Here is a 10,873-nt window from a genome sequence, read left to right on the forward strand (position 1 = left end):
TTTTTCCCCTCCACATTTAAAATCAACGTCACGCGTTCATGGATTATTTGGCTGCTGTGAATGTCCACGTGATGACGAGCTATCATTTGTGGCCAGGTAGTTTAGTTTAATATAAAAAAAAACGCTTTTTAAGTTTAGTTTTAGAGCAGTTTGCTCAACACGGTGACTGCCCGGCACTTGGCGCGGTGCCGTGGCTTCTTGCGGTGTTTCGCGGTCCGAATCTGGCGAGCCGCCCTGGTTGTTAACGGCTGGCATATCACCCGTTGGACGCTACTACTTTCTACTACTACAGTAATCCCTCGCCACTTCGCGGTTCAAGTTTCGCGGCCTCAGTGCATCGCGGATTTTTCGAACTGATTTAAAGGCCTCATTATACCTGTGCAGTAACACCATCATCATCATTCATCATCACATTCATCGAACTGCACAGGTCTGTCATCGTCGTCATTGTCATCGTCGTCGTCGTCATTACTGGAGTCAAGTCTCAAGATACTACTGTCATTGGTGAGTGTAGAACACCATAATACGTATCGTATGAGAGAGAGAGTGAATGTATAATATTAAGGTTTTATAATTAAATAGATTTAAGTAAAATATATATATAAAGTATAAATATACATATTTTAAACATTCTGGTACCCACACACACATATACGGAAATTCCTAGGGGGCCAATCCTACTTCGCGGATTTTCACCTATCGCGAGGGGTTCCGGTCCCCATTAACCGCGATAAACGAGGGATCACTGTACTGGTACGCACCGTCCGCTTAAACGGTGGACGTTACGTATCCCCCGTGAAGCCATTCCTAAAGAGCGCGCCGTTGGAACACGACACCGTAATTCACTCTAACTTGGATCACGCAGCAATAGCAGCAGCAGCAGCAGCAATTATCACCCTCTACAGCAAAACTAACGCAGCCTGTGTCTGTGAGACACAGGCGGTGGTAGCAGCAGCAGCAGCAGCCGATGTGATTGCGCTGCGCTGTGTGCGAGTGGCGCGAACACCAACTGTACCAACTTAGAAATTGTGAAAGCGATTTACGCTTTGGTCCCTTCGCGCTTTGTCCTTTGCTATATTTCGCCAAAATGTTACGAGGGTGTGCGCCATCCGCTCCACCGCCCAACTCGTCGTCGCACCTCCTCTCTTGCTCTCTCCTCTCTCTCCATCCCCACCGCCTCTCTATGCCGGTACCTCCCTCCCTCGCTCGCCCCCCCCCCCCCCCCACTGGCCCCGCTCCTACCTCGTGTTCTTTGCGTCGCACGCTCGTGACGCCGCGTGTTTTTTCGCTTCGAGTGGCGGCTTGTTTTGAAAAGCCGCGTTTGCATTATTTGCCCCCGGTAAGGGGGTGGTGGTGGGGGTTGGACGTTGTGATCTTTCTACCGCGGCAATTCACAAACTCCCTTCCCCGGGGATAAATTACACTGAGAAAACCGATCCGGCTTTAGCGATTAAACGCCACCCCCCCCCACCACCACCACCGCACCTGCAGCCGCCGTCGTCGGCGCCACCACCTCCGCAGCCGCGGCTGCTAACACCGCCGCCAAAACTCTCGACGCACGGCGGGCACACTGGTGCCGCCCCGTCTAACTGCAGCACCGTCGCCGTGGCACTAGCAGACGAGCCAGTGCTGCCGGCTTCTCGCCATGGTGACGTCAACGGATTCATTCGGTGGTGATTCGCTCTATTTTAAAGTGAAATTTCTAGCAGGGCCCCGTGCTGAATAGTGCGGCGTCTCCCAACTATTAGTCGCTTTTAGCGTTTCTACCTGTGTGCCATGAAGAGGGGGGCCACACCCAGTTTTTATTAAATTTTTAGTTTCCCCCCTCTGTAGGGGGCAGCGTTATTGACGCAGGCGTTGAGTCGGTAGTCGATGCTGCGGCGTAATTCTTTGTGTGTGGTGTGGCATAAATGTTACTGTGGCGTGTCATGGATTAGCGTCCTGTGAGTGTGTGTGTGTGTTACGCAGTGCTGTTTATACGTCTGTCTGTAACGCTGTGTTTGTGTGTGTGTGGTGTATCATAGTTGTGGGGAGTGGTAGTTTAGCAGATGACACACTGCGCTACGAACCCAGCAACCCGAGTTTGATTCCCACTCATGGCCAACATCTTTGGCAATTATCTGAACTGGGTCCTGGGCCTCCTCTCCTAGGTTCACTCAGTCTCAAATCAGTACCTGGTGTGGTGTGTGAACATCTACACGAGACGGTAGCGAACAGCACTTGCCCCCAACAGTCTGCTCAGGCTGTCCGGAGGATCTTTGTTTTGTCTTTGGTGTATCATAGTACATTGTTGTTGTGTCACGGTGTAGGGTTTGTCCCGGCGCACTACGTAGTGATGTGTTTACCGTGGTGCTGTGCCGTGTGAGTGTGCGATGAACAACCCTGGTGTTTTACACTGGTGATCACACCGCCAACATTGTCAGAGCAGTGACCATGGAATCGTTGTTGCTCCGCTCCGGCCAAACATTCCCCCCCCCAGCTCGCGCCCGTGCGTGTGTGTGTGTGTACGTGCGTGCGCTCGCGTGTGCTCGTTCGTGCACCTCACGCCTCGAGGGGGTCCGACGGGACGGAACTGCCGGGAGATATGGGCGGTGGAGGGAGGGGGGAATGGGGGTGGTTGATGAAAGAAAGTGCTCCGAGGAAGGTGCGTGCTAATTTGCTCTCGGGTTCCTCTTGGCCTCCCACCGGTCTGCGAGCCGCCACCCCACCGCCCACCGTAGCTCGCAGCCCCCCGCAGCCCGCCGGCCTGCCCGGGCAGGTTTAGCTGCGTAAGCATGGCCCTGTTGCCCCAAGGTAAACACGGCCACAGGGACGGGCCCCTCCCCTGTCTCTCTCGTCACTCCGCCGCCAGAGCCGCCGTCGTTACCGCTGCGGGGCCGCTCGCTGTGGTGACGGTCGGTCGTCACGGCCGGGGCCGTGGCGGCGGCCGCAGGCTTTGTTGGCAAATTGCGGTGGAGCGTTTTCCAGCTCGGGCTGGACCGCCCGCCTAGGATGTCGCGTGTCTCCCTTCCCGCTCCCCGCGTGCGACTGTTTGCGTGCGCTTGTCCTGAGTGTGCCGTGCGCCGGCCAGCCGGCACCACCGCGTGTCTTGCTTGCGTTGCGAAGTCTGCGTCGGGAGACGGAGAGAGAGAGAGAGAGGCGGGGTGCGCGCGCACCCGGGCGACTGGTTTTACTTGCGTTCGACCCGCTCAGGTGCGGCCCCAGTGCGGCCCCAGCCCGGCCGCACCTGAGCGGGCTAATCAGGCCCCCGGGGAGAGACGCGGAGACACGCGCTTTGTGCCCGTGCCGGCGGATGTCGCGCACCGCTCTTTAGTAAATTGGTCATCGGAGACTTGATTGGGGGGCGGCGGAGGTGGCGTGCGAGATGAGCGGAGGCGCGGCGCGGTGCGGCTTAGCCCTCTTGGCGGGAGAGTTCTTCCTTCCCGGCGCTGAATATTAGATAAGTTGGCTCGACGGCCGCTGGGCACGCGCCGCTTGCGCCCCGCGCACAAACCAAATCGGCGAGAGGGTTCTCCCCAACTGCCCAACGCAACCACTCGCAAACTAAACACCCCCCCCACCCCGTGAGGCGCTCAAGCGAAGGGATTGGATTGGGTGCGAGTGGTCAACGTCTGTTGACGTACACAACGGCCGCGGCGTTTCAAAATCTAATTTGTTGGCAGGATATGGAAGGTGGCGGCGGCGGTGGCAGCAGCAAGATGCGGATTTCCGCGCTCAGGTCCCCTGGCTGCCGCGGATCCGGCCGTCGTAGGTTCCAGCCCCAGCAGCCGGGGGGCAGAGGGTCGTAGCACGACGCCACGCGGCAGAAGAGCGACGCGCGACGCACCGGTAGCGCCGTGCCTCAGCAGTGCACCGCCCAGAGTGACGAGCGCTTTGAGAGAGGCCGTTGTTGCTCACCTCCTGAGCCGGCGGCGGGATTTCCACACGCTCGTGGCGTGCGCGAGTCGACAGGACAAAAAACCCACTCGTTGAATTCCCCAACCAAGTGGTACTTATTTTATCGACCCCCTCTTCGCCCCGTCCAGAGGGGATGATGGGCAGAGTCAACCCGACCCCGTCGACAACCAGGGGTTTGAACTCGCGACCTTCCGATTGCGAGCCGCTCGCTCTGCCCCGCCGAGCAAACGCTGCCTGTTGGAGTAGCAGCCGCGTTTACGAAGTCAGCAGGTGAACTGCAGGCCCCCCCCCCCCACCCCCCCGCTGAGACCCACGAAGCAGCAGCACCGGGCCTCTGTCGCAAGGGCTCCGTGAAAATAATTTGCGCTTGTGTTGCGCCCGAAACGTCGTGATTAAAGTTATTTTATTTTTCATACCCACGTGACTTTACCGAAAGAACCAACGAGTATGGATCAATGCAGTCACGGAAACTTCAAATTTAGGTTAATATACAGAACAAACCTTGATCAGAATGAAAATGCGCACAGGTGTATGACGTAAGGAGGTGCATTAATTACGCTTACAATGTGATATGTACACGCGCAGGAGGGCGTGGGTTCTATCTTGACCCTGATGCCTGCTGTATGTTTGGAATTTGCATGTTTCTCTCTCATCATCATCATCACAGTGCCTCGGAGATGTTAACTACCTCGCTTGGTATACAGGAGGTCGTGATGGGTTCGATCCCGACCCTTGATGCCTGCTTCCGATTGCGAGCCGCCACGGCACAGCACGGCAAACCCATTCGACGCCATGCCGTGGCTGCAACACGATGCACGTGACCACGACGTCACGAGCATCGCGCCATACGACAACACAGTAGAGGCATTGCGACGTACCGCAGCGCACGCAGAACGCCGCGCAATAACCCGCATCACACCACAGCACATTCATATTCTTAGGTTTTTTCGGTAAAGTCACGTAGGTAAAAAATTTAAATTAATGAAAGTAAAATAAAAATAAAATAAAAATCACGACGTTTCGGAGGCAACACAAGCTTCCGTCTTCAGGTGGAACCTACGTGACTTTACCGAAAAAACCTAAGAATATGAATCCTTGCAGTCACGAAAGCTTCAAATCTAGAATTAACACCACAGCACACCACAGCACAGCGCACAAACCACAGCACAGCGCACACAATATCCCACGGGACAACACGGTACACACAGCACACCACACTATGCCACAGCATACACAACACACTAATACACTGCACCACGACAGACAGACAGACACCATCCCCGAACTCTTGACGCACAGCGGCCCACGCCGCGCCACGCTAGGCGAGCCCTGGGCCTGCGCACGTTGAGCTCCTCTGGAGAGGTGATCGAAGGGCAGCTGGCGGGAACCTACCTTTTAAATATTTACTCTTTACCGAAACAAAGACCCTATTTTGGGCCGCCTCATGTTTACGCCACGGAGGTTTTGTTGTTGTTGTGGCCCCGTTTATTCGTCCGTGTTGTTCGTCGACACCACGGCCGCGACGAAAGCCCGCGCCTTGTCGGATTGGCGGCCGCGGCAGCCTAACAGAGCCCCCAGGGCTCCCCCCCCCCCCCCGCCGGGGCCAGGGACTAGGGGGAGGCTAACTAGCACCACTAAACCCGCTTGGGGTGCCCCGGTCGTGCCGTGTGGTTTCTCCGAGCGGAGCGTCTTACCGCGCGTTGTTCGTCGCGACGTCCCGACGTTCCTTCTCTCCCAGAGGTCGCAAATGGGTTTTGATTCCTTACTCGTACGCGGCCGCACCAGGGTCGACAACGGGTACGGGTATCGGGTACCCGATTGCGACCTCTGGGATGAAGCCATGTTGCAGGCGCGGGTGGGTTGATTTTAGGAACTTGAATTGTGAGAAGAGACAAGACGTTGGGAAACGAGTGACAAACGGTGACTCACCAGTGACTCACGGTCTACCCGTACCCGTACCCGGCCGCACCAGGGTCGCAAACGGGTACCCGTACCCGTACCCGGCCGGGTAGGGGTAGCCGGGTATCGGGTAGGGTACGGGTATCGGGTACCCGGTTGCGACCTCTGTTCTCTGCACGTGCTGGTAGCTCCGTCCTGGGAAAGTGAATTCGGTCTCCCCCAGCAGCGGGCGGAGCGAAATGCGTCGAAATGTCGTGTGACGGGGCGACGCGCGGTACAATCCGAATAACGGGTCGTCTCTGGTAGCAGCAGCCTTGCAGCAGCCTTGCAGCAGCACCACGGCCGTAAAGCGCTACACCAGTGGTATGAACACACGCATGTTGAACTTCTTTCGCACCCTACGTAGCCAACCGTGCTAACCGGAGGTGGCAGGGTACGGCCGTTGCTAAATTCGATTGCCGATTCCGTGACTTTGGGAATCGATAACGGTTTCTGTAAATTATTATCAAAAAGGAGCGTCGTCTGGGCTGCGATGCGATTTATTCAAGCCACTCGATTACTTCACCGGTTATCGGTTAGGTTATTCAACCGATCGCAAAAACACGACATTGTAAAAAAAAATCGCTGCTCGATGGGAGGTGACGTGGGCATGGTGCTTTGTGACGTCATGGGTACCTTCATCCGCGTGGCGCTAGGCTAGGCCTATTGTAGGGCTTTGTTGTGGGGGGGTGTGATGGGGGGGGCTTCTGCTTTCGGGAGGGGCGACGTGGGGGGCGGTTGCTCCGTTTTTAAAGGGGTCCCGCGTAATTGACCACGGGAGGAAGTGGTCGATCACTGTGTTTTTTTTATTCAGTGAATCGAGCCAATCGTCCCCTCTCTTGACGAACACCCTACCGAGCAATCCGGGGCTTCGTGTGTGTGTCCCTCCCCACCCCTCGCCCCCCCCCACCATGGAACTTTGGTAACTCCGTCAACAAAATTAGTGGCGGCCAGACAAAGTGTTTATTTATAATGCAGGTTTTTTTTTGGGTTAGATCGCATAGATATCAATGTGTCGTTAAACCCGCCACCACCCGACACAGCCAATTGGTAAGGTTTGTCTCCGATTGTAAATGTTGTAGGTTTGCTTTCCAACACCGGTTAGTGCCGTACTTGTAACGAATTGGCACGTTCTGTTTACGTGACAAACCTTACCAGTTGGCTGTGTCGGGTGGTGGCGGGTTCAACGACACACATTGATATTTACGCGATCTAACCCAAAAAAAAATCTTTATTATGGATGATATTGGTCGTGTTAAACCAAAGTGTTTATTTAGTTTATTTCCTGCCCGCGGCACGACGGCCCGGCGAACGAAAACCGCCGCCGGCGAGTCGATGGCGGCGGCCACGGCCCGTTGCCGCCACGGTCGCCGGCGCCGGCGTGGACGCCAACGAGAGGAGTCGTCCGAGTGAAGGCGCAGACCCAGATAATTTGGTAGTCTTATCATGGACTGCAGTTCCGATGGGGAAGACCAAACATGGTAATTGGCAGTGTGTAAAAAGTAAAAAAAACACATTCCTGCTGCGGAGGGAGCTGGTAGGAACGTTGGGTTGCTCGGTCAATGGCCTGCAGGGTCAACGGCCAGGGCGTGGTGTATTCCGCAAATAGGCCCGACTGTGAGGGCGGGCACAAGCCGGCGTGAGTAGGTTAAACGTTGAGTTTTATAAGGGCACCACGGGGTGACCAGCCCCTCCCCACCCAGCCCCACCCCTCCCACCCCCCACCCAGCCCCACCCCACCCTCCCCACTCAGCCCCTCCCCACCCTCCCTACCCAGCCCCTCCCCACCCAGCCCCTCCCCACCCTCTCCCCACCCAGCCCCTTCCCACCCTCCCCACCCAGCCCCACCCCTCCCATTTATGGATGCACGACGGACGGACACAATAATCCCCTGTGGGCTGGTGGAACCAGGAGGTTCTTAACAGTAAAAAGTTTACTAAACGACTTCGCCGATTGGCTGACGTGATAATATTGGGGGGGGTGGGGGGCGTTGGGGGAGGAGGAAGAAATGGTTTGCCCCCCCTCCCTCACCCACGTTTCAACAAGTTAAGAGCGTTTGGCTCAACTCTTATACTGCACCAGGCACGACGGGGACCCAGGAGGGGAACGACTTCGTGAAATCGGCAGACTCGGACGCACTCCACCAAGTCTGCATTCTAAAATAGAACCCGCCGAGCGAACAAACACTGCCGTGCCTCCGCTTCTGCTGCCACCGCCGCCACGACTGCGTGGTTGTGTAGATGGGGCGGGAACACTGCGGATGGGAAGCGTTTAAGGGTGGCGGTGGTTGCGGTGGTTGCGGTGGTTGCGATGGTTGCGGTGGTTGTGTGGCGAGCCCCCCGGTGAGTGACGGTTGCGGTTTGTTTGGCTTGCCCGGTGCGTGAGGCCTGATCCACATGTGTTTGCTTGGTCTAAAAATAGACTGCGGGAGTTTGCTGTCTTGTTGGCGGCCGTGTTTGTGTGGTAATTTTAGAGCAGATTTTAAATGGCCGGGGCTTCTGTCAACCCGCCCGATGATTGCACACATTCGTGCTTGCAAGTATCCCCCCCCTGTACAGTACAAAGACAAAGATCTCCAGTCTAGCCTTACAACGGGCTGTTGGGGCAAGTGCTTTTAGCGGTGCCTCTGTGAAAGCCAGCAACGGCGCACACCAGGAGGTGGTGGTCAGAGGTCGCAACCGGGTACCCGATACCCGTACCCTACCCAATACCCGTCTACCCGTACCCGGCCGGGTACGGGTACCTGTTTGCGACCCTGGTGCGGCCAGGTACGGGTAGACCGTGAGTCACTGGTGAGTAACCGTTTGTCACTCATTTCCCAACGTCTTGTCTCTTCTCACAATTCAAGTTCCTAGAATCAACTCGCCCACGCCTGCAACATGGCTTCATCCCAGAGGTCGCAATCGGGTACCCGATACCCGTACCCGGCCGGGTACGGGTAGGGTACGGGTACGGCTGGGTTACGGGTACCCGTTTGCGACCCTGGTGCGGCCGGGTACGGGTACGGGTAAGGAATCAAAACCCGTTTGCGACCTCTGGTGGTGGTGTGGCCGCCACCACGCCCAGCCACCTTTGTCTCCCCAGCGCCAACGGTTGCGCATCGGAGCAGGGTGCTCCGTGTAAGGCTGTGTGGACCTTCAGGAGAGCCCAGGACTGGCTTGTAAAGTCTCAACTGATGATAGCCATTTCGCTCCTCCAATTAGCACGGTTGGCGACGTACCGTGCGAAAGAAGTTCAACACGCGTACATCCGTGGCTGGGAATCGAATCGGTCCCCCCCCAGGGTTTGTAGCACTACCGCTCCTTATATGATACAGTATCACAATCTCTATGGGAGTATTTATCCTGGAAAAATCCGATCTTTTACCGACGTCCAATAATAATGATGGCGATGAACGTAATGCAAATGATTTGTTTGGGAAATTTTAGACTTGAAGCTTTCGTGACTGCAAGGATTCATGCTCTTAGTTTTTTCGGTAAAGTCACGTAGGTAAAAAATGAAATAAAAATTAATAAAAATAAAATAATAAAAATCACGACGTTTGATGCAGCAAATCTGGCTGTGACGGTCCCACCTGATGACGGAGACTTGTGTTGCCTCCGAAACGTCGTGATTTTTTATTATTTTATTTTTTATTAATTTTAATTTAATTTTTTGCCTACGTGACTTTACCGAAAAAACTAAGAGTATTGTTTGGGGAAAGCCCATGGTGGGTCTCAAGACTCCTTTTGAGGAGGGGGCTGCTGCCACGTTGGGGGATGTTTGGCCAATTTCAGTAACGCGAGTTTGGGGCTTCTTGTGCGTGCACTCGACACTTGCTGCTCACTGGCCGCACCTTGCTGTATTGCACTATCGCTCCCCATATAGACACGGACACACGCGTGCACGCGCACACACACATACAAACACAAAGGTCCCCCATATAGCCGACTGTTGGGGAAAGTGCCGTTAGCGAGTAGCACCTATGAAGGCCGGCACGGCACACGAGGGGGTGTGGCGAGCACCACGCCCGGCCACCTTTGTCTCCCCAGTGGCGATGTTTTACGCACTGCACGAGGTACTCATTTGAGGCTGAGTAGACCTTGGGGGAGGCCCAGGACCAGTTCAGTTAATCGTCACTGGTGTTGGGCGTGAACAGGAATCGAACTTGGGTCACAGCGCACTAACTACTACCAACTCCCCCATCACACACACACACATCAACAGAGACACACACGTACACAGAGAAACAAAGTCAGTTCATCCGAGTACATCTGATAATGCGGTATTTTATGAGCATTTGCACCTTATCATGCGGGACAGATTACTTCTAACCGAATCGCAGTCCTAATTGCTTCGCATGCTATGCCCAAGTGAAAAGCCACTTCATGATTACGCTCACGATTACCCGACACCTTTAAGCGCGTCCGAAATGTACGTTGGACATCCTGCGACTGGCCGCCCACCCCCCTACCCCCCATAAAACCTGGAATGTCAGGGTCAAGGTGCACTCGCATGTGCAAAAGAGGATCACCAACAGCAAAGACAAAGGCCCCCCGTATACCCTTTAACGGACCGTTGGGGCAAGTGCTGTTCGGGAGCACCTACAAAAAAAGCCGGCGAGGCACGTGGGGGGGGGGGGGTGACCAGCACCACGCCCGGCTGCCTTTGTCGTCTCCAACGTGACGATGTTCCCCACGTCGCACCAGGTACTCGTTTAGCCGTTTAGCACCGAGTCGACCTAGGGGGAGGGGGGGGCTCCTGTGACAGGTTCGGGCAAGTCATCGCCCGCGTTGGGCGCGAGTGGGGATTGAACTCGGGTCGCCGGCGTCTTAGCGCAGGGCGCCAACCGCTGCACGGACACGCGGGAGGGACGCCGGGATTGCCCTCCTGAAGGAGGCTCCCGGTGCGATTCAGCTCAAGTTGATTTTGTTCAACCAGGTGCGAACTTGGAGAGACCAGGACCAGAGTCTCCTTTGCAACAGTGGCCTCTGGGGGCGTTAGTCTGCCAGTAAGGGGGGGGGGGGATGGGGGCGATGATTGCTGTTTAGTGGAATCC

At 55.8% G+C, this 10,873-nt stretch overlaps 1 protein-coding gene across 1 annotated transcript in view; it reads left to right on the plus strand.

The window, feature by feature from the left end:
• The window catches only part of LOC144949522 (guanine nucleotide-binding protein G(s) subunit alpha-like), a 73,670-nt gene that overhangs the window by 29,284 nt on the left and 33,513 nt on the right, over positions 1-10,873 (plus strand). The gene's annotated exons all lie outside the window — the stretch shown is intronic.

Source organism: Lampetra fluviatilis, chromosome 54 (assembly GCF_964198595.1).
Source record: "Lampetra fluviatilis chromosome 54, kcLamFluv1.1, whole genome shotgun sequence".
In the NCBI taxonomy this organism is placed as follows: Eukaryota; Metazoa; Chordata; class Hyperoartia; order Petromyzontiformes; family Petromyzontidae; genus Lampetra; species Lampetra fluviatilis.